We start from the raw sequence: 13258 nt of genomic DNA, 5'->3' as shown, positions 1-13258 counted from the left end.
ATTCCAAATGAATTAAATTGTAGGAGTATAGACTATATAATAGTATGGGATGATAGGGACCTTAAAGATCATCTAGTTCCAATGCCCCTGCCGAGTTGGAGTCCAGTGCAGAGTCCGGTTGGAGGCGTGTAACCAGCAGTGTCCCCCAGGGGTCCGTGCTGGGTCCACTCTTGTTCAACATCTTCATCAGTGACCTTGATGAAGGAATAGTGGCCACCCTCAGCAAGTTTGCTGATGATACGAAGTTGGGAGGATTGGCTGACACACCTGAGGGCTGTGCTGCCATTCAGCAAGACCTGGACAGGTTGGAGAGCTGGGCAGTCAGAAACCGGATGAGGTTTAACAAAAGCAAGTGTAGAGTCCTGCACGTGGGGAGGAATAACCAAATGCACCAGTACAGGCTGGGGGATGAGCTGCTGGAGAGGAGCTCTGTAGAGAGGGACCTGGATGTCCTGGTGGATGACAGGTTGACCATGAGCCAGCAGTGTGCTCTTGTGGCCAAGAGGACCAATGGCATTCTGGGATGCATTAAAAAGAGCGTGGCCAGCAGGTCAAGGGAGGTGATCCTCCCCCTCTACTCTGCCCTCGTGAGGCCTCATCTGGAGTACTGTGTCCAGTTCTGGGCTCCCCAGTATAAGAAATACAGGGATCTCTTGGAAAGAGTCCAGCGGAGGGCCACAAAGATGGTGAAGGGCCTGGAGGATCTCCCCTATGAAGAAAGGCTAAGTGAACTGGGTCTGTTTAGCATTGAGAAATGAAGACTGAGAGTGGACCTGATCCATGTTTATAAATATCTGAGGTGTGGGGGACAAAGTAGCGAGGCCACAGTCTTTTCAGCAGTGTGTGGAGACAGGACAAGGGGGAATGGACAGAAACTGCAGCACAGGAGGTTCCGCATGAATATGTGCAAGAACGTTTTTACAGTGAGGGTGACAGAGCAGTGGCACAGCTGCACAGGGGGGTTATGGAATCTCCTTCTCTGGAGATATTCAAGACCCGCCTGGACGCCTACCTGTGCGACCTGGTGTGTAGGGAACTGCTTTGGCAGGGGGTTGGACTCGATGATCTCTTGAGGTCCCTTCCAACCTTTGTGATTCTGTGAAGTAGTGTATTAATTTATTAACAACATGCAATTTTCTTGCAATCAGTGAACTCACAATCAACCAGTGAGAACACCCTGTGAGATCCTACAAACATGCTTGTGTGGATTACCTGGTGCTTTGCCCCATACAGCCATTGCCCTTGCAGGCTGCTGGATCCTCCCAGTGCCACACAGAGAGGCAGGTTGTGGTGCCACAAGATAACTCATGGTAGTGACATACCTAATTTTGGCTGCTGCTGTTGCCACCCTCAGGTCTTCCTCCAGTGTTACGAATTTCCATGTTTTCAAAGATAATGTCTTCATTAATTTGTAACTCTCTTTGTAACTCCCACTACTGTTTAATTCAGCTAATGATTATTTTCCTTTCTAATATAATATTTGGAAAACACCTGCTCAGATGCACTTAACAGCAGTGATTACCCTTATTATGTTGCCAAATGTGGGCTGTGGAAGCACCCCACAGATGCCCTCTTGTTCTCCTGTATAAAATGGGAACAGGAGTTGTGTAGGGAATAACCTTAGATATTATGAATAAGCTCAGAACTTGAGCTTTGCTGGACTAAAGAAATTCCCATATTTCAGTATCTGCACTCTAGTTTTGAAGAGAGCTAGGACTGGTTTTTACTTAATTTTCAGAACCTCTGGGTTTTGGATGCCACAAGCAGTGTGCATAAAATGTGCACATTTTTAGTAGGCAGACTTAAAAGTTGTACACAGTACAGTGGGTGCTTCTATTTATACACAACATGCAGTTCCAAAATTTTTCTCTCTTGCTTTCTCGGACTCTTACAGTCTGATTATCAGTGTGATTTTTTGTTTGTTTCTTTGTTTGTTTTGCTTTTGTTTTCTCCATATAACAAGAGTTGTATGATAACAGTACCGTTAAAATAATGGCATAACACTAACCTCAAATCAAGCAGCCAATGATCTCTAGCACTTGACAGTTTCACAGTAGTTTTGATAATTTTGAAAGAGCACATACTATAACTCAGAATTAATATCCTGGAATCTACAAATAAATTATTAATGAAATATGCTCATAATAAAAAATCTTAGAATATCATTTTTCCTTGACTGTCAAACACGGTGATATCCTGTTAATGTATATCTCTGGGTAGAGCTGATAGTTCAGGTAGCATGCAAAACTTCTTTTGGTCTAGAGAATAAATTACTTTTTACTTGACATCTAATCCATCCAGCAAATGTGCAGATGCAAAAAGGAGCTTCGGATCACTGAAAAAGAAAGCTTGACAGCATCTAAAGGTGCTTTGTTGCCTAAACAATAATAATAAAAGCAAACTCTCCTTCCTTTTCCTACATTTTTTCAATGCATTTTGAACATACAGTTAAAAAACACAAAAGAAGTCCAGAGAATAGGTCACTGAAAACATCTGTCCCCATCCTTCCAGTAGCTCCCCTTTAGATATTGAAAGGCTGCTAGCAGGTCTCCCCGGAGCCTTCTCTTCTCCATGCTGAAGTGCTCCAGCTCTCTCTGCCAGTTCTTATAGGGGAGATGTTCCATCTCTGGGAACAAGAAGGCTTGGCTGCAAGTGAGCGTATCTGATTTGATCAAGAACTTGTTAAATTGTTCTTGAGACACAAGAAAAATGAAATATGTGAAACATTTGTCATTTCAAATACATAAAATAAATGTAGTGGTCAAGTTTCTTCTGTGTTTCTTCACATGAAAATTGTTAATACATTTCACAGCTGAGAAGTTCTATCATTTTGGGACTCTCTTTTTCAACCTTCAGTTAAATACTTCTTCATATTATTTAAGGAACCCATTTCAACTGTTGGGTCTGCTGTGAACTTCTTACTGCTGTCTAACTGACGATGATGCAAGTTACACATTTGAAATCAAAAACTGTGGAGCAAGATCAAGGTGACTTCTAGCATGCATCTGAGCAACACAAAAGCAGGTGACTGTTGTTGCCACACACTGTACCATAACGATGCAGGCACTATTATTTTTCTTGCAATACACAATTGCATGAAAATAATGTGGCACAGCACAAAAATTATTCTGGAAAAAAAAAATTCTCTCCTAAACTGTTGTCATGGCAAAGGAATCTTTTGAGAATGCTTTTAATTCAGCAGTGTTTCAGTGGGCTTAAAAAAAAAGTGAGTCACAGCCAACTGAAAAATGTTCACAAGTGAATTACAGCCTGGTGTCATATTCACACTGTTTTCTCTCTTGTTATGTATTTTAGGTTTTGTTTTTCATAATAGCCTCAATACTAGGACTGTGGAAGGATCTGATCTTTCTGCTTTGTGTGTCTGTCAGAGATAATTGCTCTACAAGTTGCAGTGTAATAACAGTGAGGAAGGAATCGCTGCATTGTTACCCCCCAGACTTCATATAATGCGTGGAAAATGTCCCCACACTGGGAGATCCATTCTCTAAATCTCTGGAGCTGAAAGATGTAAAATAACCCTTTGTTGGAGTCTTGTATAGTGCAAGAGATGCAATCTCAAATTATATCTGCTTATGATTTCAATTTAGGAATAATTTCAAAATAATCAATTTAGAAAGACATAACAACATTCATTTTTCTCAGTAATTTTCACTGTTTCCAAAGTAGAAAACAAAAAGATGATTGGTCATTCATCCGTGCAGTGTGGTGTCTGGCATCTGTGTTCCAGTGAGCACAGTTACTGAGTACATTTATTGTATGTATGTATTATATGCAACAACAATGCTAATTAGTTTTTTTCTTTTCCTGAAGAGTCATCTGAGTAACTCATCTTTGTGTCTGTGGAAGATAATAGTCCAAGATATAGCAACAAGCAATAGGAATTCAAAATACTTAGATTGGAAATAAGATTCTACTTCCTAACCGTGAGAGCAGTTTCCCACTAGAAACTTGTTCTTAGAATCAGAGCTCAGAGTGATAAATATATCTTTGCTTGCAGTCATAGAGACAGAATGGCTGAGGTTGACAGGAAGGTCTGGGACCATCTGGCCCAACCTCTGCCTTAGCAGATACACCAAGAGCAGGGTGCACAGAGCCACAGCCAGGCAGCTGATGAAACCATCAAGATCTACTGCCTCTGGGCAGCCTATGCCAGGCACAACACAGCTGTGTTCCTCCTATGTTCCAGTTTGTGCTCCCATCAGTAAGCATCACTGAAAAAAGCCAGGCTCCATACTCTTTGCAACCTCTCTTCAAGTATTTGTGGACATGAATGGGGACATCCCTGTTGAGCCTTCTTTTCTACAGGACTGAACAGCCCCAGCTCTCTGAGCTTCTCCTCACAGGAGTGTGCTCCAGTCTCTTCATTGTATTTGTGGCTCTTTGCTTGTCTTTTGTACTGCGTGTACCCTTTTCCCTTGTACTGGTGAGCTCAGAACTGGAAACCACGTAAGTGTGGTCTCACCAGTACTGAGGAGAAGGGAAGCATCACCTGCCTCAACCTGCTGCCGATACTCTGGCTAATTCAGTCCTAGTATGCAATTAGTTTTCTTAGCTGGCTTGGTTTCCCAGGACCCCCATGTACTTTTTGTAGAGCTGTTTCTCAGTTGGGTGCCCCTGGCATGTCCTGGTGCCTGGTGCAGGACTCTGCACTTCCCCATGTTGAATTAGTTACTCAAGGAAACTGGCAATATTTTTAATTATTTTTAACTTCTTAAGAAATATTAAAAATAGTTTAGTGGTAAATTATTAGAATTATTTGTTAGGTCTGCCTTATGTAGTGTACAATTAGATTGATTATTCTGGCCCAACATGAAAAACTACCAATGTATAAGGAGCCTAACCTGAATCAGAAAGAGTAACTTGTGTTTCAGAAAAACAATGACTACGTTTTAGTATTTTTTCTATTTTATTTTTTAATTAATATCCTAAAACATATGAAGCAGATCATACTATCTAAATGTAGTTTAGTCTTTTATGCCATGAAGTTTAGAACAGAACAATAATGACAAAATGGGTTATTACTTCTAAGGTTCAAGTGATGGTTAAATAGTATTTTTTTATCACTGAAAGCAAAACATTTCCTACAACAACAATACAAAAAAAAAAAAAAAAGCAGATGACAATTGTTTATTATTTGAATGAATTCTTGAAGAATAAATAAATGTTCCTATGGCAGTCAACTCTTTTTTTTTTTTTTTAATCTCAAGTTTAATTAATATTTATCCATCAGAAAGGAATGAAAGGTATGCTGCTCTGTCATTTTCTTCATCATTAAAAGGATGAAAGGCAGAAAGCAGCAACACTCATTTTAAAAGTGGACGATTTCCACCTCGTTTAGAAATATTGAGTACTTTTCTCCTTATTTTTAATATGTAAGAACATGTCCTGCTAAAACAGGAGGATAACAGATATCCTTTTTTTTAATAAAAACATAAATGGTCAGAATTTTTTAACATCTTAATTACTGATAACATCATTACTATCCTTAGAAATGCAGCAGAAATAGTATTCTACTTTCTGCTCTGAACCATACCTGAAATAGAACAGTACTCCTGGCACTGTTATGTGTATGTTCAGTAAAAGCAATGAGATTATATGTCTGTCTGAAGAGAAAAAAGCGAACGGAAAAACAACAAGAACAACAACAACAAAAACAACAATCATCAACCATGCAAATTTAGGTTTATCTGTTTTGAGAAAAGACAATTTAGAAATATGATTGAGGCTTCATCTGAGATAACTGTATGCCGAACAGTTTTGCCAATGGAATATGGTACAATAACATGTCTTCAGTTTCCATCCATGAAGGAAGCAACTTAAGCCTGTGACTTCATCTTTGACTATGAAGTGAACTGCATGGACAAATTACACTGTAAGAGTGTAATACTAAGCTGAGACCCTATGTTAAAAAAAAAAAAAAGTAATTTCTTAGTGCAGATGCGTATGCAACTATGCCAATATGTATAAAAATCTCAAGTCAGAAGGATATGTACTCCCTAATACCCCCTCATCTTCGTCATCAAAGAAATGACAGTGTGTGCAGTGTTTTAGGCAAGCAAAGAGGTGATGAGTTAAGTGGCTTCCATTGTTTGTGTTTGAGGAGTTGTAAGGTAATGAAGCAGTTCTGTCATGCCTTAGGTTACTTAGATAGTCTGATTCTAGATTAAGGTTGATGTAGTGAAAATAAAAATACAGGCCTTGGCCCACTGCAGTAATTGAGTACGAGGAACAGTATTTGTAAAATACATTTTTTTAATAATGAATCACAGGGTGTATTTCCTGTCACCTCATTTTTAGCATTGGGGTGTCAGGGAAATGGAGGAAGAATTAAAAAGGATGCTAAAAATGAGAACTCAATGTGAACTTCATAGTTAATCATAGTGATAGAAATGTCACAAGGGAGCACCTAACAAATGGACAGGAAGGTAAGAACAGAAATACATCCTTGCAGAAAGGATATGAACTTTTGTGTGAGGACACTATTTATGTTCTTATTTGTGAGAACTTTAAAAAGCATCAGGAATATCTATACTGAGTCATTTAACATTTTGAGTGGCTGCCCTTGGCTAACTGTTGAATGAAATGGTTGAAAGTTTTAAGATGTCTGGCTGTCTGGAACGTTCACATCATTTTGTTGTTGCATTTCTGCCAAACCATAGGCTACTTGAACAAAAAGCTTGTCATAAAGTCTTTTGTTTGTGCATTCACACATTTCCACTTTTAAGGCTTTCTGGTCCTTTTTGCCCTCTCCAACTGGTAAGTATTGCCAAAATGTACACTAGTTAGAAAAGTAAATGTCCATATTCACCAGTAATAGCATGAAGCTGCAGTTAAGGGTCACAGAAGCATTGTTATTATCTGCAGAGAAACAGCGGATATGGGCACTTTGTTGTGTTTGCTGATTAAGGCAGTATTTTTTGCAAAAAAACCACAGACCCACTCGTCAGTCTACTCTCAGTGTCTGCAGCCTCTCCAGATGTAGTCCTGCAATTTTAGATGCTTTTTCATATGTGCCTATGACATTTCTAGACAGCTTTTAACAGCTCAACTTCTCCTTTCAGCCCTATTCAGAGGTTCAGTTACAGAAGAAGCAAGTTTGCCTCTTCCTTTTCTCATTAATTCTTAAATAGCCCACATAAGAAAATCTAAAACTGATGCATACAAACAGCTTTTGATCCAACAGTATTTTAGGAAAATTGTGTTTAAAGCTACTGTTTTCTCAAAATTTTTGGCATGCAGTTTCACATGGGTTTACGCTGGAAGTACTGCTTCCTATTTATTTCTATGGAAACTACAACAGGTACAAAGAGTACAATAACACTATTTGATAGAGAAAATTCTGAGATAAAAAATATGATTTTTCAGCAGTCACCACCATCAGCTATGCATTTTTTCTAGCAATGAAGAAGAGCTTATGTGCTCATATAAATCTGTATAAGTGGAGGTAGCCAACTGTATCACAGTTATGATCATGTTGTTGCTACGAAAATGTTGCCCACGTAATCCACCTTTCATTGGCTGGAACAGATGGAAGTCTGAAGGTGCAGAATGTGGACTGTACAATGAGTGTGGTAGAACAATCCAGACAGGATGGACCATGGGCTCCACAGTCTTCAAACTGGTATGGTGCCCAGTGTTGTAAGAAGGTTGTTGTCTTCTCTGACCTGTACCTGGATGTTCAATCCTTCAGCTTAGTCAGTGTCATGATAAAGTGGTCAGGATTGAAAGTTCATCCAGGCTCCAGGAAATTCAGAAGGATCACCCTTTTCCTATTCCAAAAGATAGGGCACATCACTTTACCTGCTGAGTGCTATGTCTTGAACTTTTCCTTCAATGTGGAATTCACGTTGTCTCTCCATGGACTTCCATTTTGATTCCAGGTACACTTGCATACAGTGTTCTTTCTTTCCTGCGTGAACATTCATGGAACCCACATGGCTCAAACTTTGCAGTATTCCAGTGTTGCCATCATTGTTTCCAATGCAGTGAAGCTGATATTGAGCTCTGCGTGCACAGTTTCCTTGTCATAATCTGCTGATTTGCATGAATGAAATGCTCTTCATTTTGTGATGTGATACCTATGCGTGCCCATCCAGAATGTGGCTTGTCTTTCATGTTGCTGACCCCACTGCTGAAATGTATCCTGTGCTCACATCCACTGACTGGTCTCCATAAACATTCAACAAGCAACAAAGAATGTCAGTGAGTGCACTATTTTCCACATGAAGGAATTCAGTGACACACCTTAGCTTTATACACACATCTGTGTCAGATGCCATTCTGTCAGATTGCCTCTCTACTTCCATATGTAACATGGCAACAACATGTATCTGAATATTGGCAGGAAGATTCCACTCTATTGCCATACCAACGTCGGCCACTGATGTTGTGGGCTAAAATCATAAAATAAGAGGCATTACTTTTGGAACAAAACTCATAGTTTGTATTCCTTTTTATGTTTTCCATTTATAAATCTCTCTTAAGCTAAAATGTTTGAATGTAAAAAGTGTTCCAGTTAATCTGATCAGACTTAGCTGGAGAAATGTGAGTTGAAAAATTCCTCCAGTTACACTGAATTGCAGAGCTTTGCCATTTTCCTTATAGAATCGTATAATCGTACAATATATTGTGTTGGAATGGACCTCAAAGATCATGTACTTCCAACCCCTCTGCAATGGGCATGGTTGCCAACTGCTAGATCAAACACTAGATCAGGGTTCCCAGGGAAAAAATTTGAAAATTATAGTAAGTGTTAATGGGTATGGTATGGTAGCTAGACAAAGAAACCTTAAAAGTGAGCTGATCTCAAGCTGATGCTACTGCTTTTCTTTTTCATATGTGCCTATGACATTTCTAGACAGCTTTTAACAGCTCAAGTTCTCTTTTCAGCCCTGTCTTTCAGATATTCTTTAAGTTACATTTTTGTACAGATTTAAAAAAAAAATGGATTTGAAGCATTCATTCCAAATCTAATTTCAAAATCAGCTTCAATTGAAATTCTGCTTTTAGATGTGGAAGGTAATTTAATTCTATACTGTGTTTGACCAGTGTTAAAGCCTGCCAGAGCACTGATTAGGTAGTTTGTATGTCTCGGGCTTTCTGTATCCATACAGCAAAATAAGTAATGTGGATTGCTGCATACCATTTTTCACCAGAATCAATGTTGCTTTAACAACTATGTAAAGTAATGCAGAAAATAAAATAATATAAAATAAAAGCTGTAAAAAGAAATGTAAGGAATTGGGAAAAGGGAAGGGAAGGGAAGGGAAGGGAAGGGAAGGGAAGGGAAGGGAAGGGAAGGGAAGGGAAGGGAAGGGAAGGGAAGGGAAGGGAAGGGAAGGGAAGGGAAGGGAAGGGAAGGGAAGGGAAGGGAAGGGAAGGGAAGGGAAGGGAAGGGAAGGGAAGGGAAGAGGAAAAGAAAAACAAATAAACCAGTTTTCTACCATCAATATCTTTATTTGTTTTTAAATTGAAAGTGTTTTTAACAGTCTCCTCTAGAAGAGGAAATGAATTGTTTCATTAAATACGTTCTTTTATTAAATGTTCATTTGGGGAGTTATACTGCAATCTGTTAAAAAGAACAACATTTCCAAATCTGTCAGAGTAGATCATGTAGGAATTTGAAACATGCAGAATATTTACTTAAGATGAAATGGCCCACGGAATTATTGTTAATTTTAATTAACTTTTTGCAAGCCAAATTGTTGTGCTGTATCTGGAAAACCTTAAAACTGTTTTTTGCAGAGTACATTGTGTCATGACTACTGCAGCAGTCTGGCAATTCATTCACAGATTGCTTGACATTTGATCTTCATCAATTCTTAAAAGTTAAAAACAGTGTTATATTTAAAACTGTTAAAAATCTATTTGGTGAAAACTAATTATGGATGATAATGTGTTTTCACAGTCTCTATTACAGTCATCATTTCTGTTCTTTTTTTCCTTTCTCTGTCTGTGACAAATGAAATACCCTTAACATTTATCAGTGATGTCCACATGCTTTCCATTTCCAAGGTAACATTTTGGCCATCTATGAAGGCTGATGAGACTACAGAATCACTGAAATTGTAGTTGGAAGATCACCTGCATAGCCCAAGCTGCACTCAAAGACATGGATTTGCTAGTCAAACCATAAGTTTATGAAGAGCATGAAAGTGCTGAACCTGTCATGTAGTAACCATTAATGGTCTAATCAAGGTAGCTAAGGCCATCTGCTATTCTCCATCACTTCTCTTGCATAAAGAAAAGAAAATCTGGAAAATTTTTAAAACATAAAATTGATACGCAGTTCTGTATTCCTGCAAAAAAAACTTGAAAAAAATATCTAGCATAAAAGCAATAAAAAACTCAGCTAAACTACATTTCAGTCAGTGTCATACTAGGAGAGCTTTTATTTTTTTAAACAAAGCAAAACAAGACAGAAACAACCTTAGCAGTTGGAGTGCTTGAAAATGGCTGTAAAAGACTGCAATTTGTTTCTGATGTTCCTGCTTTCACCAGCATCCTGTTGGTCTAACACATGCATACAAAATTTATTCTGGTATTGATGTTTCAAAAAAAATGGGCATAAAGATCAAAGTGAGGAGTTCTTAGGAGAGATTAAACTCTATCATATATATTTATTTTAATATGCATTCTGTTTCTGGTATTATTGAGGACTGATGCTGTGCAATTATAGCCATAAACTTAATTTACAACAGCTTTGTATTCGTGATTTAAGCCTCAAGCAATCTAAGACCATGCCAAGGTGGCTGCAGAGATCTGCTGGTGGCTATGAAAGACAACGGAAAGCTGTTTTTAACCTCAGCTGATGCACATAGATAATGCAGCATAGCACCATCCTTAGCTCAGTTTAGGGCTGGAAGTTACCATCAAACTCTTTGTTAACTTTCTACCCTATATCCTGCCTTTGGACCAGAGCTGAAATTCTTCCACAGCATTGTGCTGCTGCCTGGGCACACACCTGCTCAGCTCAGTACCCTTAGGTTCAGGTGAAGATTATTGAGTTCCCATGATCTGTAGTCATGGTTTCATTCAGTTACATCAGACTTAGTCCTGAAGTTATTATTTATATATTAGTATTGTGAAAAAAACAAAGCCAATTTAATGTAGGTCCAAGCTCTTTGTTGTTTTTTTCTGTATGTGTGCATAGTCTGTACAGTAAAAATCCCTAATCCAAAGAGCTGTGAAACCAAACCTGCAAAGGGATGATGGGAAGTCTGAGTAATTACCTGAGGCTTTGTTGTTCTTTTTTTTTTTTTAATTGCCTCCATTTTAGTCGTTATAACTAGACAGTTTTTTTCACTAGAAGCTTTTTAATGGGATTCCCATTTCATCTCACAAGGCAGGTACCTAGTTTATCTCAACAGATTTCTAATTACCTCCACAAACTTGAAAGGAACTGTCTCTCTGAAACCACCACCTTTCTCGGTCCAGGGAACCACTTTAACACAAAGATTTACTGATAAAGATCCAAACAAGAGCCTTAAAGTTCAGCAGCTGCGAGTGACTCTTCCTGCTTGTGGAAGCCATGAGGTCACTCTTTATCTTGTAGTTCCTCATGGATTGATTATAAGGAGCTTATTGTCTTGACAGCCCCCCATCTTTTCTTCCATGTGAGTTGCTACTTCATTATAGTCAAGTATCAGCAGGCAGTATGAAACAAAAGGGGAGCTTCTTTGGACATAGTATCTTCAATATAATGTCTTTACCCATCTTCACCACCTTCAACGGGAAAACTTCATTTACTTCCAAGCAATAGTTTCATCTGTGTCTTCAGACCTTTCAGAGTGTTATTTTTATTTAGAAAGCTTTTCTGTTTGATTGATAAGAGACAGCAACACAACGGGAAGGCTTTACATCAGAGCAATCAGTACTTTTTGTTTTGAATAGTAAGTTGATTCCACAGCTACGTTTGTTGTGCAGTGTTGGTCACTGTACTTGACGAAGTATAGCTTCTTGTTGTTCTGTGTTTATAGAGATCTGCCTGAAAGATTTTTAAAAAGCATATCTCTGCTTGCCTGAATAGCTGGACCTGCACATGCAGGTCTTATGCAGAAGGGGGCTTGGGTGAAACAGCTGTGGATTTTCGTGAACAGAAACTCCAAATGTCCACTCCAAATGAAACAGAATAATCACAGATGTCAGCTTCATTGAAGCTGATGTATCAGCATTCCACCTCAGGAAAATTTCATTCCTAAGGTAATAACAACTCAATAAAAGTTCCCTTCCATGGAAGTATTACGTTATTGAGTCTCAGAGCTGTCCTGAACCCTGCAGGAGTGTTGCTATGGGCTCTTGCTTGTGATCAAACAGCTCAGCATCAGGGCTCAGAGTTTTATTGTTGATGTCAGAAAGTGCTTTTGTGGCTAGAGCAGCCTTTCCAGCAGCTTCTCTGCCTGTAAGAGAACTGAACACATCAGGATACATCTACAAAGGGCATTTTAATTTGGAGAAGCAGCAGTTTCAGTAACGAATGTTTGTTATCTTGATTCAAAGCTAGATGACGTTGGTAGTGACCTAGTAACACTGAAATTCAACCTAACCTTTTAAAGCAGAAGCAATTGAGGAACAAATACAATGAGAAGATGGCCCACAGGTAATTTCCTTCCATCCGTACTATGGGTGATTTATTTCTTAAAATATGTGCTAATACAAGTACTGCTCACACACTGGGTGTGCCTTTGATGATTCCTTAACCACTTGAAACATATTTTACAATTTCAATGAGTTGAAATGCCTGGAAGGAAGTAGTTTAAAGATCCAGCTCTCTCCCTTCTTCCTCTCATCCGTCTCTTTTCCCACTGCTATCCTACCTAACACATGCTGTGCATCCAGGCATAATTTCAATCAGCATAACATGCAGAGATCATTAAAAATGAATAGGGCAACGTTGTCCACAAATCTTGTTTTACTTAGAGCACTTGTCAGATGTTTTCCTTAAGGATGATCCTGATCCATTCTTGTATGGTAATAAGAAATCATAGAATCAGTTATGAGGTTAATTCAAACAAGACTTAGAACAGTTTTTCCTCTCAACATAGTGGAATTTCCTGAGAGGGACAGTTTGGATAATGCTTTTTCTTTGTCCTTTCTGTCTGTTTATATACACACACTCATTCCAGCATCCTGGCCACCACTGCAAAAAAGGTGAAGCAGATAGTTCTCATAGATCAGTGACAATTCCTAAATTTAGATAGACATCTAGTCTTCTCAAAATGCCAAAACAAGGTAAGGC

At 38.7% G+C, this 13258-nt stretch overlaps 1 protein-coding gene across 5 annotated transcripts in view; it reads left to right on the top strand.

Moving 5' to 3' along the window:
- Window positions 1–13258, top strand: part of MAGI2 (membrane associated guanylate kinase, WW and PDZ domain containing 2) — a 718224-nt gene that overhangs the window by 226948 nt on the left and 478018 nt on the right. The gene's annotated exons all lie outside the window — the stretch shown is intronic.

Source organism: Cyrtonyx montezumae, unplaced genomic scaffold, assembly GCF_038088225.1.
Source record: "Cyrtonyx montezumae isolate F1298 unplaced genomic scaffold, pur_monq_1.0 scaffold_3, whole genome shotgun sequence".
NCBI classification, from domain to species: domain Eukaryota; kingdom Metazoa; phylum Chordata; class Aves; order Galliformes; family Odontophoridae; genus Cyrtonyx; species Cyrtonyx montezumae.
Note: the sequence above shows the minus strand (reverse complement) of the source record. Positions and strands in the feature narration are given on the sequence as shown.